The sequence below is a fragment of the Gymnoscopelus braueri genome (assembly GCF_963280865.1).
Source record: "Gymnoscopelus braueri genome assembly, chromosome: 19".
NCBI classification, from domain to species: Eukaryota; Metazoa; Chordata; class Actinopteri; order Myctophiformes; family Myctophidae; genus Gymnoscopelus; species Gymnoscopelus braueri.
The window spans coordinates 35,638,836-35,648,739 of NC_137621.1; positions in this window are offsets into that span (position 1 = coordinate 35,638,836).

Consider the following 9,904-nt stretch of genomic DNA (forward strand, 5'->3'; position numbering starts at 1 on the left):
CACTTTTTTAAACCTTGTCACTTTTTGCGTTTTTTCTAATCAGAAGATTCTATATTTTTGCATTCAAAGGGCCTCAATGTCCGTTTCTCAGTGTGGAAGCCTATTTTGTTGTTTATGGATCAGATCATGCTGGCCTCTCATACCTGTCTTCAGCCCTATTAAGCCTTGAGTTTGATTTGAACTTTTCTATCTTGTTGTCTCTATGAAAACAACCACATGGGTTCTATTTGGAATTCTATTGGAATTAAAGAACACTCTACTGTGCATTAGAACCCCTTTTTTCAGTTTCATGTATTTACCTTTTGGGTTTAGACCACAAGAGCTTAGAACCCTCACACCATCAACACAACTGAAAACTGTTTTCCCTCAGTTACAATACATCATTGCGGTCGTATTCTGCCTGATTTCATGCTAACAGAAAGATGTTTTTCTCTTTTGTCTTTGTGAAATCATTCATTATTAAACTAATGGTGTCGCTGTCTTCTCTCCATATTTTAACATTTTGTGTTTTTTTGTAAGTTAATGCTCTACTTGATCATACTACAGTGTCACACAAAAGTATCAAAAGCAGCAGATCCACAAGCTCGAAAGGTGGCACGAAGCAACGCGTTTTGAGCTTGTAGATCTGCTACTTTTGCTATTTTTGAATTTGAATCCTGAAAAGTAACAGTTTTGACATATGAGGTTTCGACCCGACAGAGACGATGTGTGAATGGGACCAGAGGGATCTGGTTCCAGGAACCACTTGAACCCCAGCATCCACATTCTGTGATAGCAGATCTACATCTACAAGCTCACAACAACGTGTTGTGAGCTTGTAGATCAGCTACTTTTGGTGAAGAGATTTGGTGTAGATGGAGAAAAAAATGGTCCAAGCACAGAGCCTATTCAGGTCTAGAGGGTTTAAGTGTTTAAACTTGCATTATGTTCCTTCTCTCATCGTTATCTGCTCTTTGTTGCTCCACAGTTTAACACAGGAAATCTGATTGATAAGAAGAAGCACATTCAGTTCCCCGATGTCCCACTGTAGGGTGCAGCATTTTGAAACCACTGCACACAACTTCAAAGAGGTGAAGTATTTTTTACTTAAAACCAAACCTAAAATCAGTTTTATACTAGTAGTAGTAGACAGCTTTACAAGAGTGCTTTGAAAATAGGGGCCCCTGACAGTAAAGTACGCCTACTGGTAATAACAGATGCCTTTTAGTGCAGGCTTTTATGCAAAGCGAAGCATGAGTGCATACTGTACATTGGTTTTAGCAATGGGTGGCCCCGGTAGGAATGGAACCTATGACCGTGTGTGTGTGTCTGTGTGTGTGTGTGTGTGTGTGTGTGTGTGTGTGTGTGTGTGTGTGTGTGTGTGTGTGTGTGTGTGTCTGTGTGTGTGTGTCTGTGTGTGTGTGTGTGTGTGTGTGTGTGTGTGTGTGTGTGTGTGTGTGTGTGTGTGTGTGTGTGTGTGTGTGTGTGTGTGTGGTGTGTGTGTTTTATTAGGGGGCCAAGCACATAGTGCTGTGGTCCCCTATTGTTTTTGTTAGTTTTTTCTGCCTCTTTTTGCAGTTCTGGCTTAACCGTGAAGTCTTTTTTTACGAAACTCGGCAATATGGTAGAGTGCTATGCCAAACGGCGAAGACACAAAACTCACAACCATTGACCAAAGGGTGGCGCTATAGCAATCAATTGAAAAATGCTAACTTTGAACAGGCATAGCTCATGAACCGGTGAAAGGAATAGAGAATACCTAAAATGAGTGATCCCGAATCCTATCAAGTACTGACATGATACTGACCACGATACTGACATGATACTGACCATGATACTGACATGATGCTGACATGATACTGACCATGATACTAACATGATACTGACATGATACTGACCACGATACTGACATGATACTGACATGATACTGACCATGATACTGACATGATGCTGACATGATACTGACCATGATACTAACATGATACTGACCATGATACTGTCATGATGCTTTCTAAAAAGAATAGTCTGAGTAGTCGAAACGTGTCTGTTTGTCATGACTGCTGCTGCTGTAAATTAAAAAAAATCTAAGAAAATTCACCTTGCATGCAAACTGTTTGTATACTATAGACTGTTCACTGAGAGTGTGCTCAGCTCGGGACTTCTGTCCCATAGTATTTGGATACTGATACTGTCATGATACTGACCATGATACTACTGACATGATACTGACATGATACTGACACGATACTGACATTATACTTACATGATACTTACATGATACTTGCATGATACTGACCATGATACTGATAAAGTACTTCTGCCAAATTCCAGTACTTCCGTTTAGACACTCTCAACATGTTTTCCCAGCGTGGCTATTCATGTACAACAGTTGGCTGTTGATTACTGTAGACATCTTTGAATAATAAACGTTTAATATTCAATTTAAACGTTTAAAATGTTCTCAGTTTAAAGACACAATTGGCCTTTAACAGAAATACTTTTGATAGGAGTCAAGTGGTATAACTGTAGGCTAAATTATAATTGTTATACTTATTATGATGAATTAACAAGATTTTCCTGAACCATCAAGAACTCACTGTGTTCGCCCGTGTGTCAAATCACACCCATCTGCTATAGCTCGGAAGTATTTGCATGTACAGTTTTGACCCATTAAAGTAAGAGCATGTCTTCCGGGTAGTTTGCGATCGTTCTTCCATTTTCCAGCACTCTCTTGCCTAATGAGGCAAAACTCCACCCTCTGGGCACTCCTGGCATCTCAAAACAAATATTGAGAAATATTTTCACATCTCATTTAAGCAGGGACTGAAGGGCTTATCTTGAATATGGGGAAGTTTGGATCACCCCTCCCACTTTCTGGTATTCAGTGTATTGATTAATGTGGGAAAAGCCCACCCTTCAGGCACGCCAAGTATATATCCAAATAAACTCTTTGAATGCTAGCCAACTATCTGTCCGTCCGTCCGTCCGTCCACCCGTTTGTCTTTCTTTCTTTCCTTATTTCTTTGTGGAGAGCTCAGGGATACTGTCAGACCAGCCTCTGCTCCCTGCTTCCATCCATTCCCATTTAAGGAACATCTGTTCCGTTCTCCCCAGTCTTTTCCCTAATTGCTGGATTAAAGGGGTGACGAGGGAGGCTGGGGTCGTTGAGAGTCATCTCTGAGCTGTTCTGACACGTCCTGCCCCATCATGTGTGATCATACAGGAAAAAAAATTTAGGAGGTCATGGCTTCAGCTAATAGCAACCTCCTACTGGATGATTCAAACAGGAGTGGAGGGCACGGCGAGTTTACAATGACCGTTCAATGGAGGCATCCTCCCTTTTGCATGTTGTTGAGGGGAAGTCCACAAAAGATCATATGACCGTGTGTTGTGAAATTACAACACATCTTCAAACTGTGCTTTAAATATACGTTTTATTTGTTTCATGATAAAAGGTATTGGCAGTGACAGTACTGTAATAGCCTACATGATCCTTCCTCCAGCCACACAACACATCAATACTCCATACAGTATTGTTAAGTTACATCAGCTGTTAATGTACAGTATCTGTCCTGTCTACATACCATAACATCTCAATGTAGGCATTGAGCTGATTATAAGTTAATTATAAGTTAATTATAAGATAAGTTTTCATTCCAGCCAAACACTAGAACAGGTGCTGTCACTGATTCTCACATTTTAGTCAGAAAGAGATAATGAAATAATTATTTAAATAACCTAGTGTCATGTTTATGGCGCCCAGCTGAATATCACTATGATGTGAGTCAGACGTATAGCTTATCTTCCTACACTTAAGGCGCATTTACAGGTAGAACATCCACTAATGTACAGCAATCTAATACTACTGTGTATGCAACATTTCATTTACATTACCTTTTATACAGACTGAGTGCTGCAGTAGAATAAGCCATGCATTTCTTAAGGCAAAGGAAAGGCCAGGGTAGAAACATGATAAGACTGTGTGTTCTGTATGAATTACAGTATATCAACCCTTCTATTAGACCGCAAATATAGTCAGTAACAACCCCCACTGTGTACATACTTCAGCATTATCACTATCTAAATATTTAAAAAAGACTTGTTTGAAATGTGAGACTCACTATCACACAGAAATCACACTCAGGCTGGAGGCAAAAGAGAACTTGTATATGAATAGCTGCATATTAATATATTAACACATACACACTGTGTGGTTGTGCCGGATTATAAGGAGTAAAGAAAGCCTTTGCTTATCTCATTTCAATCTTTGAAGTGCAGCTGCCCATTGGCTACATGGGTAATTAAGTGGCATGGGGAATATGTTTCCTTTCTTCACAGATATAAACAGAATTCTCATAGATACAGTCTGGATGAATGTTGGTCATATACAGTAGATGGTGGGTGAATTCATTCATATACGGTATACCTGTGAGTGTTTTGACGTAGCCTGCTGTAGATAGAGCTGAGGTATTGTTTGCCAGTTTCATGTAAAACTTATTTTGTTTACATCCTGCAAGTCAGGCTCTATATTACAAACAAACACAATAGCAGGGTATTAAAAGAAAATCCAACATTTAATCGAATAATTCACAATGTAAACAAAGCTGGTATCGGGCACCAGTGTTGCAGTAACAGGCCAGGGCCTTCAAAAGGTGAAAAACAAAAACACAGACAAGAAAGAAAAGACGAAGGGTGCATCCACAGGTCACTTGTAATTGGGGCGATAAGGAAGTTACAGGCTCGCTCGATTTGAGTGCTACTTTAACTGGAAAAGAATGTAATTTTAGTTTTTTGGCAATGCTTTGCAAATGGGGTTAGATTCAAAGGCATCATTGTCGACTTTATTTGCCATGAAATTAGGAGTCATTACGGTGGGGAGAGAAAATGGTTCCACATGTGAAAGCTGTCCTCCATCTCACGTTCAAGGTAAACAACATGGAACGACAGCTCTCTCCAAACTCTCTTACACACTCTATATTCCTTCCTCTGTCTTTCTGCCTTTCTGACTCTTTCCCTTTCTCCAAGTGTCTTGCCCTGTCCCTCTCATACTGACAATTCTACTTATGACTGTAGCTCATGCTCATAAATTCTCATTATTGCTATCATTAAAAATATTTTGAACAAATCTGTCTTCCTTTGATCTACACCACAATGAGAATGTTTATACGAATTTTCTGTGTTTATTTTTTTGTGAAATAAGCCTCTCTTTCCTTCATGTTTCCTTGACCGTGTACCCTACAGTAGTTGTGCGATAGTCACACAAAGATGACCACCCACCCAGTTTTTCAACTAGAAATGGCACATAACTGAATGCCAATGACAGAGAGAGCTACCGATGTGGAATTTGAAACAGAGCTGTGAACCTTAGCTGGTTCCGTCAAGACGGGACTCATGCTGCCCATGTACACATGCAGGTTAACTACGTAATGGTCAGATGTGTGTGAACAGGAAGTTCACCGTACTCTGCAATGCTAGTACAAGTAAGAAATCAGTATGGTTGAGAAAGGAGGGCGTCGGTGCGAGTCGACGCCACAGCTTGGACGGGTGGGGCTTACCGCGCAAAACAAACATGTCACTTGCATCTTCCATGCTCCTGTAGCAGGAAAGCTGTCAGTGGTTTGTAAACACCAGGTTTGGGGTTCAAGACCACCATTAACCAAAAATGTCATTCTCCAGTCCATCTTAATTCTACAAGGTTAAGTATTTCCTTTTCACTTGCATCTTCCATGGTTCTCTGGCAGGATCGAGAGCTGTGTCAGTGGTTTATAAGCACAAGGTTTGCGGTTCAAGACCCCCATTAGACAAAAATGTCTTTCTCCAATCCATCTCAATTCTACAAGGTTAAGTATTTCCTTCTCACTTGCATCTTTCATGCTTCTCTGGCAGGAGAGCTGTGTCAGTGGTTTATTAGCACAAGGTTTGAGGTTCAAGTCCATCATTAGGCAAACCTTTCATTCTCCAATCCATCTAAATTCTACAAGGTTAAGTATTTCGTTTTCACTTGCATCTTCCATGCCAGCGTGGCACAAGACATAATGTCAGGGGTTTATAAACCCCTAAAAAAACAATATATGAACTGAACTGGACAATATATAGAGGATGAAATGCATAATTTATTAAATAATATAAAGGTAATATCAAATACATTGTAAAAAATGAAGCTGGGCTTTGCTGGTCAGTCCAAAAGAACACTTCAAAGGACTAGAAGACTTCTATACATTAAACATGTGTGATGGTGTAGCGGACTAATGCTCAAACTCTCAGCACCAGGTTTCCATGTTCAAGTCCCAGACTTACGGTAGTTGATTATGAAATTGCTGTGAATTTGTTAACATAAAAAAATTACTAAGTCATTGACGTTTTGAAGCTAAACTACAAAAGAACAACTCAAGAGCATTCAAAGGCAAAAGCAGGGTCAAGCAGGAAAGTTACATAATGAATGCTGGATTATTTCAACTTAACTAACTGAAGGCTAACACAAAATAACGCTTCAAGAGTACGAAGAGACATAATGTGAGTGGCTGAGAGATGGTGTCGTGGTCTAAAGATCAGACTCTCCGCATTGCGATTCCATGTTCAAATCCCAGTCCTTCTTTGGTTCATTGCTTTTCAACTTTACTAACTGAAGGCTGACATATAAACAGTTCAAAAATACTAAGAGACATCGGTTGAGAGATGGTGTAATGGGATAGTGATCAGACTCTCAGCACAGAGGTTCCATGTTCAAATTCCAGTTATCTCTTATTTCAATATTGTAGCACTTTGAAAATTTCAAGGCCAAAAAAGCAAGTCAAAATCACTAGAAGACACCTGCTGAAGGCCCAAAGGTGCGTTGGCGCAGTGGTGTGGTGCGCTTGACCAGTTACCTTTGCTACAGACAGTTTGCAGGTTCAAGTCCCATGCCATCAATGTACACGGAGGACCATCGGGGGGACTGCACCCCTCCCCTGTTTGCTGATAGTTAAAGGTGGGGGGTTATAACTGAAAGAACTCTTCCCAGCTAAGGTTTTACTAATTAATTAGTATTAGCTTTATCAGCTAATTAAAGCAGACACACAGGGTTATTGTAATTTAAAGGTGTCCCTGAGCAAGACACCCAACCCCTAACTGCTCCCGTTAATTAATAATACATTTAAATTTGTATCATTTATAATAATATAATATAATATAATATAATATAATATAATAAGTATAAAAAACACTTTAGTTGTAAAAGACGTGTCTTTTCAACAGATATGTCTTTACTCACTGGGCACACACAATACAACGCCCATACGCCGTGCATACGCCGTCCATACGACGTCCGAGTCAGACCTCAGTCATATACATAATGTATATACATTTTGCTGGGGACCCCCTGGAACCCCCCCAAGGACCCCTGGGGTCATTAAATCATTTCTACTTTGGTACTTGGTACTTTTCTTTGAAAAAAAAAAAAAAAAAAAAACAAGACTCACACAACAAAAATCGGCAAGACACACCATCTCTGGTTTACTTCCCGTATCTGCAATTCTGCCTAGTCTCGCGTCTCGCGTAGATATATCTGCGTGAAGTGGGCGGACGCCTTTTTAGGAGACCGGAAGCAGGTTGGCGTCCGGAGATGGTTGGAGATGGTTGTTAAAAAATATATATTGGTGGCTTTGGATAAAGTATTGGTGGCTATAGCCACCGAAGCCCCCGCGTAACGACGCCACTGGACTTAATGTTTCGTAAAACCAGCATGTCATGAAACCTTTAAAGGTTTCATGACGTTCAGTTTTACCACACATTAAAAGTCTTTGTCATGGTCCTTCAAACGTGTATAGAAAGTTTTAACAAAAAATTCACTCCATTGATCCATGGCAGGTGTTTTTCTCTCACATTTCTAAAGCCTTTTCAACTGCAATGAAATAATAAATCTTTGCCTGCGGGTGTCGCTGGTGAGGGATTTTGCCTGTCAATCATCACCTCTGCTCCGCCCCCCCCAAAGGAAAGGATAGGGGAGGGGAGGGGCGAGGAGGAGAGTGGGCGGGATTAATCGGCTGTGACCTCACTGCCGAAGGGCCAAGCTCAGATTACTTTTCAGCCTAATTATTCAGAAAACCCCAGACTACAGAAAATCCACTGAATGTTCAAAGTTCAGATTTTTTGGGTGTAATTGAGGTCATAAAACCCCCAAAAAAACATTAAAAATTAAAAAAGTGAAAATGAATGTCATATAACCTTTAAATCCTGTGTTAAGGGTCACACAAGGAAATAATGCACTCTTGAAAGTTGAAACTAAATAAGTTTAGAACCAACCATTTATTTGGTTGTTACAGTGTGCTTGAAAAGTATGCATCTTCAGCAGCTAGTGATGGCCAACCGTTAAGCGGTAATCGCTAAGAAATTGGTAACCGGTTAATACTAACGGTTAATGGTTAACCGTAAAAATTATGGAGCAATGATACACTTCCAACACCCAAGTCCACTGTGTGGACACACTTGTGTATTTTCAGGTGATCTCTAACCGACTGAAACTCTTGTCATACTGTTTACAATAGAAAGGTTTTTCTCCAGTGTGGACACGCTGGTGTGTCTTCAGGTGACCTAACTGACCAAAACTCTTGTCACACTGTTTACAATAGAAAGGTTTTTCTCCAGTGTGGACACGCTGGTGTGTCTTCAGGTGACCTAACTGACCAAAACTCTTGTCACACTGTTTTTTTCTCCACTATGGATACGCTGGTGTCTCTTCAGGGCACCTAGCTGACCAAAACTCTTGTCACACTGTTTACAATAGAAAGGTTTTTCTCCAGTGTGGACACGCTGGTGTGTCTTCAGGTCACCTAACTGATCAAAACTCTTGTCACACTGTTTACAACAGAAAGGTTTTTCTCCAGTGTGAATACGCTGGTGTACCCGTAGGCTACCTAACACACTGAAACTCTTATCACACTGTTTACAATAGAAAGGTTTTTCTCCAGTGTGGACACGCTGGTGTGTCTTCAGGTGACCTAACCGACCAAAACTCTTGTCACACTGTTTACAATAGAAAGGTTTTTCTCCAGTGTGGACACGCTGGTGTGTCTTCAGGTCACCTAACTGACCAAAACTCTTGTCACACTGTTTACAATAGAAAGGTTTTTCTCCAGTGTGGACACGCTGGTGTCTTTTCAGGTGATCTAACTGACTGAAACTCTTGTCACACTTTTTACAACAGAAAGGTTTTTCTCCAGTGTGAATACGCTGGTGTCTCCGTAGGCTACCTAACACACTGAAACTCTTGTCACACTGTTTACAATAGAAAGTTTTTTCTCCAATGTGGACACGCTGGTGTGTCTTCAGGTGATCTAACTGACTGAAACTCTTGTCACATTGTTTACAGCTGTGAGTTTTCTTTCCTGTGTCAGTCAGACGACGTCTCTTTACTTCCGATTGCGTTAAAGTCTTGGTAGACTGTTGACTACTGTAAGGTCTTTCTTCTTCTGAGTTTCCCTGCTGCTGGCTCGTTGTCGGGAACAGTGGGTTCATCGTCAAAGCTGCTGCTATACATGGGCTGTAATGGTCCAAGAATGTAATTAATGATCTGTGACCTTACGATTCAGGATTGATTACAGGGCAATTACCAGCTGAATATCAAGTGTATGGATCTCTGCTAATAGTTCCTCTTGTTGGTGTTGAAGTCTTCCTCGATGTCTCTCTCCATGTGAGTCCTTCACACTGTGCAGTCTGGTTTTAAGCTGAGGTGACTCAAAGCTCATGTTGTCACTATGATGTCAGCCATGCCCAAATATGGAGTTCCATGTCATTTGCTGAGATAAAGTCACCCCCCTTTTCCCCTCACTTTATTTAATAAATCTATATTCTGTTATGCAAACTGACTCCGAGCCTCCTGTTTTATGGTGAAACTTGTCTCCACCACCCCCGGGTTGCCACCACACACACACACACACACACACACACA